This window comes from Euprymna scolopes, chromosome 4 (genome assembly GCF_053919585.1).
Source record: "Euprymna scolopes isolate OS-2025 chromosome 4, ASM5391958v1, whole genome shotgun sequence".
In the NCBI taxonomy this organism is placed as follows: Eukaryota; Metazoa; Mollusca; class Cephalopoda; order Sepiida; family Sepiolidae; genus Euprymna; species Euprymna scolopes.
Genome location: NC_136485.1, coordinates 123,148,783 through 123,168,143, shown reverse-complemented (window position 1 = coordinate 123,168,143; position 19,361 = coordinate 123,148,783).

Here is a 19,361-nt window from a genome sequence, read left to right as displayed (position 1 = left end):
CCCCACACGAGCCTTACAGGCGAGCTCTCGCCCTTTCCTCAGCCTCAACCCGCCATTATTCAGGAACTTGAAGTTTAGGTAGATCACTAAAATGGAGGAATAAGAACGTTCTTCATTTCATTCTAGTATGTAAGATGGTATTCGCGTTTATCCTGCAGTACATCCAGTTTTCAGTTTTTTGTCTCAACGAATAATATACTAGCAAAAATGATAGATGACAGCTCATATTTTTGGTACCTCTAAATAAAACAGATACTAGCGGCTATGAGTTTGGTGGATCTACAAAGACTCTCCTTTTTATTTATTATACAGCCGCGGCATAGTGCTCCGTCTTAGATGATTTAATCAATCCTCACAAAAAGTACCATGGATAGTATTATCATAAAATAGCTCTCCGGTAACAACATCTCTCTTCCTGCTGAACAGTGTGCGAATGTAACAACTGAATGGTGCAAAGCGGACATTAGAGCACATGTTCCCATACAGAAGTATTATATCAACCCCTACTCAACCCCATAGATGATTACAGATTGTACAGCTGTCATTGCACAAAGACAGCGTGCATTTCGCCGGTTCGCACGTCATAAGTCAAATACGAATATGGGAAAACTTTATAGATGCTATAAATTCTTATAAGAGAGAAATAGCTATAACCAACCGAAGACATGCTGAAATAACCATGGAGCGCATGGAATCGCAGAAGATAAGAACTCGGGATATCTGGAAAATTTATAATAATGTTGTTAATAAAGGGCAATACGTGATTCACCCTACTATCAAATAACCAGAAGGTCGAATGCACAGCAACCTAAAAAGCGGAACTCTTGCATAGCTATTTGTCTTCAACGTCATATAAAAGTCAACAAATTTTTCTCTGCCAACGGAAGGTACACTTTATGATATAAAAATATACACCTCTAAAGCGTGTGTCCAATCTCATTCCTGCTATACTAATTAAGAAATGCTCAGCTGAACTAGCTATTTCCAAGCTCTACAATAGATGCGTTATGAATCTTACTGTCACTAACAGCTGGAAGATATCGGATGAAGTATCAATGTACAAGTAAGACGCTTATCCTCGAGTGGCCTCTTGGACTTTATAAGTAGTGACCTCCGTATACAAAGAAGATGCTATAAATTCTTATAAGAGAGAAATAGCTATAACCAACCGAAGACATGCTGAAATAACCATGGAGCGCATGGAATTGCAGAAGATAAGAACTCGGGATATCTAAAAACGCGGAACTCTTGCATAGCTATTTGTCTTCAACGTCATATAAAAGTCAACAAATTTTTCTCTGCCAACGGAAGGTACACTTTATGATATAAAAATATACACCTCTAAAGCGTGTGTCCAATCTCATTCCTGCTATACTAATTAAGAAATGCTCAGCTGAACTAGCTATTTCCAAGCTCTACAATAGATGCGTTATGAATCTTACTGTCACTAACAGCTGGAAGATATCGGATGAAGTATCAATGTACAAGGATTACGGCGAAAACACTGTCTCTCTCAATTATTGCCCTATCATTCTCCTGCCCCTTTTTGCAAAAGTCTTTGAGGCCTTAATTAATCAAGCACTAGTTTGCCACCTCCAAAAAACTATCTTTCCTCTGACAAACACAATTGATTTAGAAAATGTCGTTCAACTGCAGATATTTTAACAGTCATCTGTGAACACATATACCATGCACGGGATTAGGCTGGCAAAGCCAGCGTTGTAGCCCTTGATATATCCAAGGTCTTTGACAAAATCTCACGAAGGCATCTAATGAAAATTAAATCGTACGGTATAACTTCACATCCAAACAACAGGGCACTAATGCGGGAGTGCCTTTGATATCAATCTTTGCACCACCAATGTTATTGATATTCAATAACGACCTCCCTGCTTATATTGTGTTCCAGATGGGTAAATTTGCTGATAGGACAACGTTCTATAACCTGCACGATAGAAAAACAGATGTACACAAATCAAAGACAATTGAAGAATCGTTAGAAAATGATATCCAAACTGTACTGGAATTAAGCCATAAATAGATGGGATACATTTAATGCTAGTAAGACGCTTATCCTCGAGTGGCCTCTTGGACTTTATAAGTAGTGACCTCCGTATAAAAAGAAGACTAAGCTGTTCTCCTGTAACAATTGCAAAACACATCTCCAACCATGGATATCCATTGCAATTAACACGCTTTAAATTCTCGCGCAATATAAATTGGAGCAAACACATCGAAGAAATTGCTAATATTGTTGCAAAGAATGTGGGTTCCCTCTATTGTGCTAGAAAACTAGACAAACGAGAGAGTAACCTGTAGCTCTATAAAACCATTTTTCGTCCATGCATGGAGTATTTTTTACATATCTGGGCTTGTAAATCTGGCACTTTCCTCATCCTCTTGGATAGGGTTCAAAAAGAGTCTTCACTGGACTTTGTAACTAAGCTCCAACCTCTGTCCTATCGACGTCATGTTGCATCGCTAGGCAAGTTTTAAATGTATTTTAATAAAATGTGCTCTGATGAATACGTGGCACTCGTTCCACCCTGACGTACATATCCGCGACAAATCTGCTAAGCAACAAAATTATAAACCTTCACTGCTGATGTTTACAAATGCCAGAAAAAATTAAACTCTAATAGTTTCTTCTCTCGGAAAGTTAGATATCTATATTCCCTTCATACTATCTGTTTCCATGACTTTACTGGTATGCAGAAATTGAAATGTAACATAAACTAATATCCAATTTACATTTCCTTGGCCATATCCTTTTAAGTCCAAGTAGCGACATGCCTTGTAAGACGTAAACGTAAGTAAAAAAACATAGAGCTTTGCCCTTAGTTGCAATGAACCTGACGGAAGCGAGAAAAAACATGAAAGACAGACTAGAATACAAAACGGACTTGATAGAATTCAAATTTGAGATTTTTAATGCATAACAAAAACCACTAACGTCGGGGTAAATTAAATAAGAGATGTCTGCCGTTTTTGGGGTTTCTGGAGAAAACAAACGCAGCAGCTTATAAAATTAAAAAAGCAGCTCCAGAATACAGTCAGAAAATCTCATGGTGAGCATCTTCGTGCAGCTGATGTGCACGAATGGGTTACACCATTCCCAATAACAAATATACAAAAGACGGCGCTAGCGGCGACAGTAAGTCCGGAATTATAGTATACAGAAATTGAAGAGGTAGATAACAGCGAATTTGTCCGTAAGCGATATGAACGCTGTCGAGAGAATTTGGACAACCAAGCAGATATCTCAGGGATAGAACGATACCCTGCTATGAGAAATGAAGGAGCCATAGAAGGTTATGACGAGGGTTTAAAATATTCGGTCAGCGAACAGAGAATCGTGGAAATTAATAAACAGTGCTCATATGAGATAGCAAAATTTAAAATGTTAAATGACAGATCACACTGTATTATGATAATGAAATGAAAGTCCGATGACTGCTGCATATAATATTGATACTTGCTGTAGACTGACTAAAGATTAAGACTGACCAGTGTTCTGCCAAATAAGTCTGTTAAAATTAACTGAGCAATAAAGGCACAAATAAGTCATAGGGCTACGATAAAGGTTATGATAACCCATCTAGTAAAAGTTTTCAAAAAGGAAGTTATAATCAAAATCAATATATTTTGTCAGTTGGCGTAAAAATCTATCAAACAAGTGAAGAGAGATATAATCGTTATTACGTATAGGATGATGAAAAGGGAATCATAGGTTGATGTAAGAAAATAAGGAAAACACGATGAAAGAATTTACACGAACATGTATATATATAAATGTATCTTAGGATACAACATTATAACATGTGTGTGTTATGAAGACAGTCAAGAAGCAGTAAACTGATTTTATTACTAAAATAAAAATATTCCGTTTTAGTTTAGGGAATTTGCGGACTCAGGATCTACAACCATCAAAAATAATTCCAACTCTGATAGAGTATTGCATGAGTGTAACTGATTTTGTAAAATATGTTTAACATTTACAACATGCATACCCATCCGAAATATTAAACACTGCTTTGGTGAAATTTCTGAGAATACTAAAAATATACATTACGGCGATTTAAACATTTTTTTTTTAGTTATTGTACCATTTCAACATGTTAACACAGTGTCTTTTTAAAGAATAGTAAGACTTCCTGTATATTTCCAAATGAAAAAGAAAGAATAAATGAAGAGATGGATTTCTGACGGAAAAATAAGTATAAAAACAACGACAACTTAGACGTTTTTATTTGTATTTAATTATTCATGTTTTATCGTCTGACATTTTGAATTTTCGTTTCTTGCTTTCTTTTATTAATTAAATTCATTGTAAAAAATTTCTGGTGAAAGAAAGGCATGTAAAATAGCTTGTATGAGCGCGTGTGAAAAAAAAAGCAGGAGCGTCCGCAAATTGCCCCCGAAAATATTAGAAGCATTATCGTTAATACATGAATAGAAATTAGCATCTATGGACAAGCTTGTATCACAAAAAAAAATGATACAAAACACTCCACGTGTTTGTCATAGAAAGAAAGTGGTCTTGGCTGAGGGATCTTTAAGTTGGTGTCGAGACGACATGGTTTGTTAAACTCATTACCGATTAAAGGAAGAGTAAAACACAAACAGACATTGTTTGTAAATTAACGATAGTATATCTTTTATGTAAAGCAGAAAAAAAAGCCGGGTCGCATTTTTGTTTTTCCCCTTTTTCTTTCGTTTATTTATTTACGAAACGTCTGGTGTGTCAGAGAGATGTTTAAAGTGTAACGAACCCGGTTCGTGCATAACAGCCACGATATAGCCTTACTTTTATATAACAAGTGAAAACTGCACCATGTAATTGACAGCCTCTTACACAGCTGATATCAATATATGCGAGAGCAATTTAAGGCAGCAGCACCAAAATGATGGAATACAGCATTGCTCTATCTAAGAAAATTCATGTGACTGTGCGAGTCGACAAAATTCATAAACATTTCGGACAATGGTATTTTACGACAATGTAAACAATCTACCCAGATAAGGTTTTGGGTTGAATGTTGAACTGGATATCACAAAGACAATATTTATTGCGGCTACTACTCTAGACATATGCTGAAAATCAACGTATGTTGACGGCATTCATATCATCAAACGAATTTGGCAGAAATTGGCAAGTACGTAGAGGCGTTTGATAGCATGTGATGCGATCAGACATCTGTGGAGAACCATCAAGCGATGGAGGTGAAGTATTATTTTTTTTGGCAACCCGTTACTTCTCTCTCATTTAATGGTGAAAACTTTATGGGCACTGACCACTGTGTAGCCATATTCGTTTTGCATAAATGTATTATATAACCCGTATTAAATGTAGAGGCCAGACAGTTTGAAAAAAGACAAGTAATACACTTCCCGCATATATGATTACCGAAAGCGTTCATAAAACACACGAGCAAACCCCGCACGAGGAGAATGGTGTGTCAATAAAAACGAAAATGAATATGGATCACCGTAAGTTCATTAAGGTTGGCCGTTTTGCTGGGGAAAAAAACTTACCGCTTTTGAAAACGGCTGTTTGTTGTGGTCTGCAATTATATAAATTTCATACGTCAGTTTGTTTGTATGTTTGCGTGTGTTTGTGTGTTCGCAAAATACTTTCGTCAGCTGCATCAGACCGGGTGGAAAACAGTATCACCTTAAAGACGATTCCTTGGACGCATAATATCTGAAAATATGAAAAAAAATGTTTTATTCTGTAGTAGACAGCTGGACCAATCCTTGCAACAATCCTTGCGTCCAGATATTTGTCAGTAATGCACGCATAGCTAACTGAATGTATGCTTAAACCCTTTTTTATAAGGGTCATGACGTAATAAAATGTCTAGGTCCGGTGGGCAAAACAAGTTTTTCTCTTTCGCGTTTCAGGTTCGAACTTGCTTACTGCGGCTAAATTTTTACCGTCGCACGGGAAATCGTTGCTATTTAAAGTAAAGTTGTTTTAGGGAGGTCCAACACAGGGACTGCTGAAATATCTGGTGGGAAAGTTCTTACCTAATTCTTCGGTTCTTTTCTGAAGGTTTGCCAATATCTTTAATATTAAAGCTGTGTGTAAACTGAACTTTATGTCCATCCGTGCAACACCGGGTATCTATGGTTATTTATTTATTGTCTGAGTGGTTATTACAATGCATACACATAACATAATATTTCCAATTTACAGATGATAATGTTTCTTTAACCTGATTCTTTCCATTCTGATTGACTGAGCTCTTACTATTCTTTAATTCCGGATAACGGATTTCTCATCTTAAACGGACGATGGCCGATCATTCAAATATGGCGTCGTAATGATGCATTTTTCTCCGTTGAATGCATTGTTGGGGTCTCTATCTGTATTCTCCTCTCCCTCTCTCCCCCTTTCTCTCTCTATCTCTCTAAAAGTAAACATAATATGCAGATACATAATTTATTTTCATTTCTTTTTAAGCCGATACAAGCAAAACACATACAACATTATATTAATATCTACATTCGTTCGTTACTATTCTTGTATATGTGAATTTTCTCTCTCTCTTCTCTCTCTCTAACTCTCTCTCTCTCTTTATTACACTTTCGACATACCTATTATTACTCTCATACACTGGCCGGCCATTTGCTAAATGTCTCGTAACTCTCCCCGTGATCTGATTGGCAACACGCTATCGTCTATTCGTGTCAAGACCGGAGTATTAAGTACAAAATCGCTTTTGACAGAAATATAAAGTAAACACTGTCTATGACACGGTACTCTATCTCTCTCTCTTACCCCCCCTCTCTCTCTCTGTTAAACATCAAGATCTTCCCGTGCCAAATTAGATAATTAAATGTCTTACATTATATTTTTCATTTTTCCGTCCTATTCTCTATTAGCTTTTTTGTGGGGTCTGCGATCAACGTGTTGTCTCCGTTCAGTGGAGAGTAAATCCTTGCAGATTCTTTTTAGTTTGCATTCAATATTTTTGGTGCTGGTGGGAGGGAGGCCTGTTTAATTTTCATAGACTTTCTTCACATACAATTGATTTGCTCATTTATCTGATACAAACTCTTTCTGTACTTTCACCGAACAATGCATACTTCCCACGAATGCCATTCATCTTTATTAAAAAAAAGGTCTACTGCCATTATTTTTCTTACAGGGTAGTATAACTCACCCACCAACATCAACTTATTTTTTTTGTACTATAAGCCCCACCACTACATCCTCATGTTTATACTGGCTTTCGGAGAAATGTTTTCTCCCCACTCATGTTTTTTTCTGAAAACCAGTTTTACCATGGCGATGTTGGAGAGATTATTATGCTTTTGGACTTTCATGCTATTTTCTTACTACTTTTGTTATTTTTTAGGGGGGGCTACGATAAAAATACGCTTACTCCTCTTATACTAAACTGCATTTATTCTGTGCTAGTGGAGTAGGGCAATTAATACAAGGAACAGTAACTACATTAGTATTAATAGAATTTAGATGGTGATTTCAAAGTGAGAACCTTACATGGCCAGCTTTATTACTTTATAATTTTTCATTTTCATGTAATGCACGCCTAGCAAACTGAACCCATGTTTAAAAAAACGTTGTTTTAAGGGACATGACATCCTTAGTTGTCGTGGTCCGTTTGCCAATAACATTTCTTACATCTGAGAACAGAGACTTAACATAATACATACGTAACAATTTTGCCAAAAGAGTCAGAAAGTCAATACATTTCTCAACTATTAAGAAATAGTTACTGGGTTGTATGTATTAGTTTGAAGAAGCGCATTAATCAAAAACCACCAGCACAGTTAATCGTTTGACAACGTTTACGCATGATATAGATGTAATTAAGTACGGAAAAAAATGCCGATGCTGAAAATGTATAAACATTTTGACACCTCCCTTTACTTAAAAATCCACCGAAATTCAGGAAATTAACAAATTTTAATGAAATTATCAGTATTTATCAAATAATAATCCCCAATATAATGAACGAATTATTTGTTATTTAAATCTGAGTGAAAATATATTATTTTCTTTAAACAAAAGTACCTTTACTAAAGTTATAGTTTTCAGTAGTAAATTAAAAAAAAACGCAAGAATGTGCTTTTGCTGTTTTTACATTAATAAAGCATGCCAATTTGTAACAACAAAAATTAAAATAAAATAATTTTTACAGGAAAATTACGAAAACAACCTCTAAAGTCCGTATTAATGAATTCAATATAATTCGAAGAAAAATGAATTTATCGAACTACCGATATTCCCATTGAATTAAGCATTGTTTATTTAATATTTTCACACAATACAATTTTAATAGCAAAAATATTTGTACTTTTTTTAAATTATAGATTTCGCATAATTTTATATGCAATATTCTAATAATTTCCTTACTCGCAAGAATGTGAAACTTTCGACGTAACATAATTTTTATTTTAAGTTTGACCAATAATTAAAAAAAAATTAAAAATAGGAACATAAAAATAATTAATTAAAAAATGATAAAAATTTATACAAACGTTCAGAATATGAATGTATGGATGCACGTCTAGGGAAAAAAAGAAATCTGACACTCCTACCCTTTTTACTATCATGACTTCATTTTGAAACAGCGTTCTGATTGGCTGAAATTTTGGGCCTCCTTATAATTATGTTTACAAATTTTTGGTTTGTTGTGTTTTTAGTGAACGGAAAATTACTTGCTTTTATAGGACTAATTAAGTTATTTTTGCACAAACAATGTGTTTTGTATTTAATTCAATATCTTATGACTTTACTTTACTAATTATCTTTTTAATAGACTTAAGAAACTTATATTTATCTTTTAAAATAATTTTAACGATAAATTTATTTAACTTCTAAATTTAGCTGAAATGGTTAGCTCGCCGTGAAAACATTTTTCATAACTTTATTTTTCAAGTGTACAAATATTTTTTTCCATTAGAAAATTAACTTTAGTCTCTTATCTTATAAATACAATCAAAAAGTAGTCGGAAACCTATCAAAAAATTATGATAAATCGGCTTCTAAAAGTAGGTCCCCCTATTTTTGCCCGCACCTGGATGTAACATATTAAGTATGAAGTCGTTTATCCGTTTATCGTTTATCATGGATTAAGCATACATTTTTCCGTTTACAAAATTAGAGTTTGCTATTTTTCCTCGAACATAGATTGTTAGCAACAGCATATTCTCATTGAGATAGTCTTAGAAGAAACTTTTGATCAACAAACAATTCTTCTTGTTTGATTTACCACGCCCATTTTCTGTTCCATTTTAATTATGTTTAAATGAGCTGGCCTTGTTTGACTATTATTATATCTTATTCTAAATTTTCCTAATGTCTGTATGTGGGTGTGTGTGTAACGCGGTTTATCTCAGCTTACAGGCAATCCACCCAGGCAAGTAAGGTACGATATTAAGCTTATGACCTAGCGCGTGTTTTAGTGATATTTATATCTATGTTAGATGTATGGAAATGCAAAAAACAACAATGCAAAAAATAAAGATTTACTAAACAACGTTTTATTTACTGGATATTTTTCCGGTATTCACCGTAAGTTATTATCTCCCTTAGTAAGTTCGATTTACTGTGTGTGTGCGCGTGTGTACGTGTGCGTGTGTGTGTTACACAGTTTATTTGAGCTTACCAGCAACCTACCAGGCAAGTAAGGTACGAAACGAACCTTATGTCCTAGCGGATGTTTTGGCGATGTTTATATCCATGTTTGGTGTATGAAAATGCAAAAAGAAAAAAAAAACGATTTACTAAACAACGTTTTATTTACTGGATATTGTTCCGGTACAAGGACTCAAGTTTGCCCAGCTGACCAAACGTGGGTTCTTGTAAATTTAAAATAGCACATTTTTGTATTTCTGTTTAGAAACTTCGACTATTACCATTTCTCAATGTCTATATATGTATCAATATATGTTATCTCTTTTTTCTCCAACAGGGGAGTGTCATGATAACATAAGAGAAATGTAGTTGTTTTAATTTCCATTGCAAGGATTATCTATTGATTGAAATGACATTTTTATCAGCGATCGTATATGGCATTATGTTAATTAGGATCATATGTATTCTTGTTGCATTAACGATCGTATTGTGTAAGAATTTTGTATGGTTTCATTAAATGGGGTGAAATCATTAAATCTTACTCTGTCAACTTTCTAAATAATCTTTGCAACACCCCCGAAGATAAGGTTCTACGCAGAAATAATTCAATACGTCTTCGACATAAACATAATTTCATCTCGCATTTGTTTCTTAATTATCTGTAATCAATCATGTATTTTACGTGTTATCTATTATATAAATTTCATACGTCAGTTTGTTTGTATGTTTGTGCGTGTGTTGGTGTGTTCGCAAAATACCTTCGTCAGCCGCATCAGACCGGGTGGAAATCGGTATCACTTGAAAGACCGATTCCTCGGACGCATGTTATGTGAAATTATGAAAGAATATTTATTCTGTGGTGGTCCACTGGACAATTCTTTGCTACATGGGCCACTTTTTTTTGTCCAGATATTCGTCAGTAATGCACTCCAAGCAAAATGAATGCATGCTTGAAAACGTTTTTTGGAGGGGTATGACGTAATAAGTTTTCTAATTTCGTTGGAAAACACGTTTTCCAATAACGTTTTTTCTCTTTCTCGTTTCAGGTTAGAGTCTGCCTACTGCGGCTAAATTTTTACTGTCCTACAGGAACTCGCTGCTATTTTTATATTAAAAGAAAGTTGGTTTGATTCATTTAATATTAGGGAAGAGGTGCTCCGACACACGCCCTGTCGAAATATCTGGTAGGGAAGTTGTCACCTAATTCTTGCATTCTTTTCTGGGGGTTGCTCAATATCCTAAGTATTACAACCGTGTCTAAACTTAACTTCATGTCTATCTTGGCCGTGCCGGGTATCCATGCTTGCTTTTAAAATAAATAAGGATGTATTCATCCTTGGTAGATATTTATTTTATTTGTTTACATGTGTTAAGACATATCGATGCACATCTTAGTCAGTAGAAATATGAATGTGTCTACTCCTTATTAGGTTGATTCTCACAGTTACAAGTATTTATTTGTTAGAGTTTATATATTTCAATTGTATGAGAATATTCGAAAGTTTTATCTCTAATAGTTATCTACATCCTAGAAAGAGGAGTTCATTACTATTCAACATTTCTAAATATGTTTCCACAGTTTACTTGTTTTTTTTTTATGATTCCTCGCTTTGGTCCTACGTCGCCCTTCTCATGCGCTTTCTTTTAATTGTAATAGACGTAATATTCTACGGTGTGTTACGTCCAATTTTCGGTATCAGGTAGTCGTTTAAATTCATATGCTTATTTTATTAAACGAATAAAATATAAAGTATAAAGACATACGCTGAACAGCGTCTCTACATGCGTATATCTCTAACAATTTTTTGTATGAAACGAATCTTTTTAAGTATCTCGTAATAATCGTTATAAACGATGTTTGATTTTCTAAGTTTGAGAAAAACATCCTCTGTAAATAAGTAAAAAATAAAAAAAAACACGTATATATGCGTTAAGATTCAGAAACATATAAGTTCAAATGGAAAAGGAAACGCTTATGTTCGTAATGTGTTATTATAATATCCCAGCGAGGATCTGCTGTTTATTCTTAATGACCGGGGCTTCTTTTCTTACATAAGATCAGTAAACATAGACCAAACAAAACGACATTAAAGGTATGCGTTAGAATCAATATATTTTAATTTAAATTATACTATACAATTGATAATCTAATTCATAGCTTAATATTTATTTTCGGTAATTGTAAAGAGACATGACAGAAAAGAATAAACACTAAGATAAATATTTGGTAAGATCACTACATGCTTATTTACATTTATTAAAATAGTTTTGAAATAACTTATAGCATCTCATTAAAATTGCATCTAACAACATTGAAGCATGCTACGGACCAAAGCAGCGTCAGAATTATCAGAATTTCTGCGAGAACAAATCGTGAGTATAAATGAAGCTGGCATTAGTCAACGCAAAACAGGAACTCTTTCAATACCCCTTTCGTCTGTTGATAGACTGGTCGTACAATTCAGAAGATGGGACAAAAAGTGTCTACCTCATCCAAGTCGCTAAAAGTCCTCTAAATAAGCATGGGTCTTGTGAAAAGTAATGCTGAAGAGGATCGACGGTGCAAATCCTCTGACATTGCAACACAAGCTGACGTCAGTCCTATAACTGTTGTCAGGTTTCTTCACAAGCTGGGCTACTATTGTAGAGCTGCCTGTAGGAAATCTTTACTCTGTCCTGCAATATAAAGCGCAGAAATGATTAGGCTCGTGAAATGGTGGAGAGCTTTTGGACCAATGTCATTTTCTCTGGTGATCTCAGTTTGTATTATTTCCCGACTGTGGAAGGGTATGGGTATGGAGGCTTCATAAGCAAGAGTTTGACTTAAAACGATTGCAGCCAACGCTAAATCATAAACGTTTCTCGGTTATGATATGCTGTGCTATTTACAGTGATGGTCACTCGAGCCGTGGGGGAGTTCGCTGGAAACATCAATTCTGCTAAATATATTTCAATATTATATGAAGAACTCCTACCGCTACTCTCAGCTTTTAACATTAACGAAGTTAACTGCGTATTTATAGGAGACTGAGCCCCTTGTCACTCTCCTAGAGCAACACAATATTGGTTGAGCCAAAATGGGATTAATAAACTTCCATGGCCGAGTTAGTCTCCGGACATGTACCCAATTGAAAACTGCTGGGGCATATTAGATCGAAACCTTAGCAAAAACGATAATAAGGTATCTTCTACGCCTGAATTTACAGCATTATTGCGCCAAACAATAAATCCACGATATAATATGCGTCAATCGATCAGTGCTATGCCTAGAATGTTCTAGCATTAAGGCAACAAAAGGAATGTCAAACAAATATTAGTCACTAAATTTGTGCTTATTTATTTTTTATTTTGTTCTATAAATTATGTTTACATAATTTATACATAGTTTTATTGAAATAAACTCTTTCTATGGGTGTCTATTCTTTACTGTCATGTATGTATGTATGTATATATATATATATATATATATATATATATATATATATATATCGCCCTTTCAAAGGTCTTGTTTTTAATCCTTCAGGGAGACTAGCCACCATCCTCACCAAACAAGTCTGGTGGGGGAACCAGTTTAGTCGCCGGTGACCCGACCATGCGGCAGGTAGTACTGTGTTACATGGTACCAGTAGCATATGACATGACCTGACATAAAAGGGCGAATGAAATCTTTTTCTGGGATTTAAAAAAAACATAAAGCGGAAGACCAGTACCCGCATTAAGCTGGTCTGCAGTTTAATTTGTTGCTGGCTATCTTGCTCTTGCTTGTTACTGGATCTCAACATTTTGAACCGAGAGAGAGAGAGAGAGAGAGAGAGAGAGAGAGAGAGAGAGAGAGAGAGAGAGAGAGAGAGACTTAGCTGTCGTACAAAGCTAAGACTCTGTAACATCATATTTGTATAGATACTCCCTCAGACATTTGGGCTCATGGATTTTAAATGTCTGAGGGAGTGGCACTCATCTGACAAGACGTTGCAATCATATATATATATATATATATATATATATATATATCTGTTTAATAGATGAGAGAATGGTAACTATCATTTTTAATTCATTTTAAAGGCTGACCCACGTTTTACGACAATTTTCGAAAATATATTCATTAAAATGAAAAGTGAAGAAAGTTTGATTTGAAAAAAACTTTTTTATTCTAAATAATACCTTAAAATGAAAAATAAAATTGACCGTATAAATTGTCTATGTATTAGTCGAAATACGGCATGGTCAATAACCCTTGTTAAGGATGAAATTTCTTTTTCTTAATTTACCAACTACATCTATTAAACTTTACCACTTTGTTTAAAGGGAATTCATGTATAACACAGGGTGTTTAATATGTGCAACGCCATTACATAGAATTCGCATTCTTTGAAATTATATGACTCTATTTCATCGTGTTTGTTCAGATTCGTTTACTAATTTTGGTACTACACGAGATTATATATATTATCCCTCGAAAGAAAAAACACCAGAAAATTGAAAAGACTCGTAATGTTTGGATTCTTCGGACTACCGTTTTTTCCTTTCGGTGCTTTTTTTAATATTTCAGTTTGCATTTATCCTTTTGTAGTATGTCAAACAGGGGAATGGTTCTGTTGGGCTCGGTAATCTTAATGGAATTTCGAATTTTTAACTAATACTCATCAGAACATTTCAAAAACGTGATTAAAAGGCCTTTGCGTAAGCCTAGGGAATTTAGACTATTCTAATTTCTACTCTGTTACACTAAAAATTATAATATTCGTAATTTTTATTAGATTACATTATTGAAAATTTGTTCTAAAATTCCACGTATTAAAACTGCATATTCGACAATGGCAAACTGTTTTGCTTAAATGAATACATTCTCGATATCTGTGTGTAAATAGGTTAGCGTGTGGGTTATTTACTCTGTGTGTCACGCTTACATCTGAGTGACTGTCGTTTAATTCTTATGGACTTAACTTTTTTGTAATAAATAATTTTACCAAGAACTTTTCATTAATTTTGGTTTTAGTTTCGATTATAGCTGATGTCGCTTACGTCATTGTTTTAATAAATTATTTTACTTAGAATTATACATAAGTTTGGTTTAAGTTTCAATTATAGCTGAGGAAACTCAAGTTTCACACACACATACACACACACACATATATATATATATAATATATATATACATGTATTTTGTTCACAAGTTTCGGTTTCTGTTTCGATTCAAGCTGCTGCACCCAAGCCATATTAATATATATATATTTTGAATTCGCAACTTTGTAAATTCATAAAAATCGATAAACCATTAACTCTATAATAATATATACGAAATCTGCAAACATTAAAATATCATATAAAAGCGTACTTTACCACCGGGCTACGCCGATCGTCCCTTATAGCCTAGATAAATTATTTTGCAGTTTTAACAAAAGAGCTACAATAATATCCGAGCGTCCAATTTACGCTGAATATCTACAGAATGCCAACATATGAATGAATCCCCTGTGGAATCTTCAAAGGTTCCGCTAGTTTCTATATTTATTAGATTATGTTTTTTGTTCAATGGAATCGCACTTATGCAAATATGTATAATTTTCAATTCTGATCACAAAAAGTGTTTTTGCAGATGCATTTCTTGTATAATTATACTTCTGCTTTAAGTACATTAACTTTCTAATTGTCATTCAGTGTTAATTGAATAAATGATCGACATAAATAAATCAATGGTCAAATATAAAACGCGGGAAAATCTGATCCATTGGCGTGTTTAATTATTATTATACGTATTACACAAGAAGAGAAAGAAAATTGATCGCTTAAATCTACACACCACATTCCATGCTTATTATAACTGCTATGCAATTAATAATATAATATGCTTCAACCAATACCAGAAATATCGACAATCTCCAATGTAATGTTGCACAAGTATTAAAACAGTGATAATTTCAATGCGGAATATTACAGCGGCAATAAAATAATTATTTCCACGTAGAATGAATATATATATATATATATATATATATATATATATATATATATATATATATATATATATATAAGACCGAAGAGTCCTAGAGTTGATGAAACGCGGAATATTCAGTGTAGCTTAATCGCCATATATATTTTATAACTTACTAACTAGCTCTACCTACGTATTGAGCACTTTTGAAGTAAATACTTAAGGTTTACGCATAAATTTATACTTTCGTATATTAATTTTATGTGAGTAAATTAAGTAGTTATATATATATATATATATATATATATATCCCTCGAAAGAAAAAACACCAGAAAATTGAAAAGACTCGTAATATATGAATTAAAAAGCATATATTAAATATCAATGGGAATTCGGTCCAGTTTACGTCATTAAGCAATATATTGTTGCCATTTCATTGAGAGATACTACAAATATATTAATAAATTACTACGGTACTATTTATAAATGTTTTTGGAGAACAGCAGTTATTTATTATCCGCATGAGTAATACGTCCATAAATAATACAATTAAATATAATTACTCTAGAATTGAAATGAGATAATCTTATAAGGACTTAAGCCGGTTTGTTTAATATTTCATTAACGCATATTGAAAAAAAAATACACGCTCATATTTTTTTATGATCATGGCTTCGTATTTTGACTTTTTGTTTCTTCGTATTCATAGACGCTTAATTATTCGCATCGAGTCGATTATCAAATAATGACTAATAACAAAACGCATTCTTAAAACTCGTAAACTTAAAATGAGGGGCATTCAATTACTTCATGACATCTTGAATTCGATTAATCATTAAATGGTAACAATTGATTATCAGCGTAGACTACAGTTGTTTATTTTTGTTTTTTAAATGTTTCCATAAACAAAAATAAGACTCAAGCGATGAGCAAATTTTAAACCATTTAACATTTAGCGATTCAGTTTAATGTCCGCAAATATAGTTACTGTCAAATTGATAAATAATTTATGAATTTTTCGAAAAGTGATTGCCTGTGTATATGCTATTGCTTGCATTTGCTGAAGGCATTAATATATTTTTAATTTTTCAAACACTTTACCATTACAGAGCAAATGATGAACGTATTCGTACTTAGATGATAAAAGCAATCATTTAAATATATAAATACTTAATAAAACGACCATATTTTTGGACATGCTGCAAAGCGTCGGTTTACTTATAAATATCTATAACATGACGTGTGAAAAGAGTGATAGAAGAACAAAGACCTCGTATAATAATGAATTAATTAATGTTTAATTAAAGCTAATCCTTATTAATTTATTTATTGCAGACTATTATCCTCATCTAAACAAGATGAGAATAATAGTCCGCAAAAAATAAATTAATAAATAATACTCATCTCAATAATGAATTCCAATTTAACTAATAGAAGTTATTCCTTGTTTATTTTAATTACGTAAAGACTTGAATTCATACTTAGAAAATTTTGTACAAATTTATTATATCAATTGTTACTAATGTTTTAGAATCAAGCGTATTTGAATTCCTTAATATGTTCTCTGACCTTATTGTTTTATGCTCTTATTGTAAAAAGAGATTCTTGTTATTTTCTATAAAATAAATATATTGTTTAGAAAATCGCATTTTTATCAGATATCTTATCTTAATGTAAATGAGCGCGAAGGATTTATTTGTCCATAAATGAGCATTATTATTCCTCATTTTCATGCGATGGGAAGAACTAATAAAACCCCATTTTCGCTGAGTTCATCAAATTCTCCAAAATCCGCCGTAGATAAGTTTATGCAGAAGTTTCTCTTGCAAATTTCTTGTTACTTATCTATAATCCATCAAGAATTTTCAGCATTAAAAAAAATTAGACCGATAAATTAGATGCCTCGTTTCGCGTCTATGTATACATTCTTATATAGTGTGTTAGTGTACATAAGTTTTGTTTTCTCAGGAACGATCATTTCTTTTTCGCACATATTTAAATTCATTGATAATATTCTCAAGTAAAATGTTAATATTAATCTACATCGTGGAAAAAAGTATTTATGTATTTCACATTTTTATACATGCTTCCTAATAATATTATGCTAAGTTTAATGGTTTGCCGTGTAGATTACTCTCGGTTTTCTTTATCTCTTTTGTATTGACAAGAACACACGCACACATAGAGAGAGACAGACATACATACATGCAGACAGACAGGCGGACACACACACACACACACACACACACACACACACACATATATATATATATATATATATATATATATATATATATATTAGTCCTCGCGCGAAAGAGCAGGACACAAAATGTTTTAAATAATGATAATAGAATACAAAGACTTTCGCTGGCGAAGACTACTATTGAGCGTAACCAGTTATACAGTCCTTTTGAAATTTTCATCTCTATTTTTCTCGTTATCTACTGACTATTTTTAATGAAACCTATATGAAATATGTTCCTTATTAAATTGTTAAGATTTTCTATTCATAATAAGTTAAAAAAAATTAATCTAAAAAAGTTATTTAAAGTTTTTGTTAGAAAAATCAGATTTTCTCATTATTCAGACATGTATCACAAAGAGGGAGTTGAAAAAAAGAGTTGTGGTGTGAGGAGAAATACTAACCAAAACAGAGGGAATATTCAGACCTGTAATAATACAAAGAGGGGGTTGCAAAAATGAGTTGTGGAGTGAGGAGAAATACAAACTGAAGTAGAGAGTAGAAGAGTTTTTTATAAATACATGCAAAACCACATTCATTTATTTTAAAATCCAAACGAATAAATTAAATAAAATATAATCTTAAATAGATAAGATACAAGTTAGAAACGCATTGCATCCAATGCAGGAAAATTGTTAAACAAAATGTTTTTACTATAGGCTTTAAAAATAAAGGTACAAGATTCAATTTGAAATGTATGTATCTTCAAAGTGCACTTTTATAAATTTTACAAAGTAAGGTATTAAATTGTTATATCTTACTTTGTAAAATTTGTAAACGTGCACTTTGAAGATAAATAAATTCAAATCTTGTACTTTTATTTTTAAATACTATAGTAAAACATTTTGTTTATCAATGTTCATGCCTTGGATGAAATGCTTTTCTAACTTGTATATATATATATATATATATATATATATATATATATATATATATATAGAGAGAGAGAGAGAGAGAGAGAGAGAGAGATATTCTCCTTGACTTGTCTTGTTCGCAGTTCAGTCTCGAATACAACGTTTGGGTTTTAATACGTTTGTGTATATATTAATTATATTTAAGAAATGTATTTAAAAAATGTTGTATATTTATTTTCTGTATATTTAGTTTTTTTCCAGTCGTTCTCTGTTGTTTACTATCATTCGAATCATATTTTTAAACTATATAGATTATTATATTTATAATTTATTTTTGAGTTAGAGTATTTTTTTCTATTTTGTTTTCTTGTGTACAATCCTCGAAGTTTCTGTTGACAGTTGAATAAAATTGATTTTGTAAATTTTGTTAAAATTGTCACTAGTTATAACATGATTTGTTATATGCATATGATATAAATTATAATTTCTCATATCAACCTTATTTACGTTGTCTATGCGAAGTAATTTTTTACATAGGCAACACTACTTATAAAGGCCAGTGGACACTCGATGATAAGGGTTAAATATTGTACAGTAAAACTTGGACAATTTAGTAATCGTTAGTAATCGAAATTCGGTAAATTTGTTAACTTATATGGAACGGCTAACCAAAAACTTGTTTACGTTAGACTTGAAGACAACCATATTGTAGTCAGCAGGAAA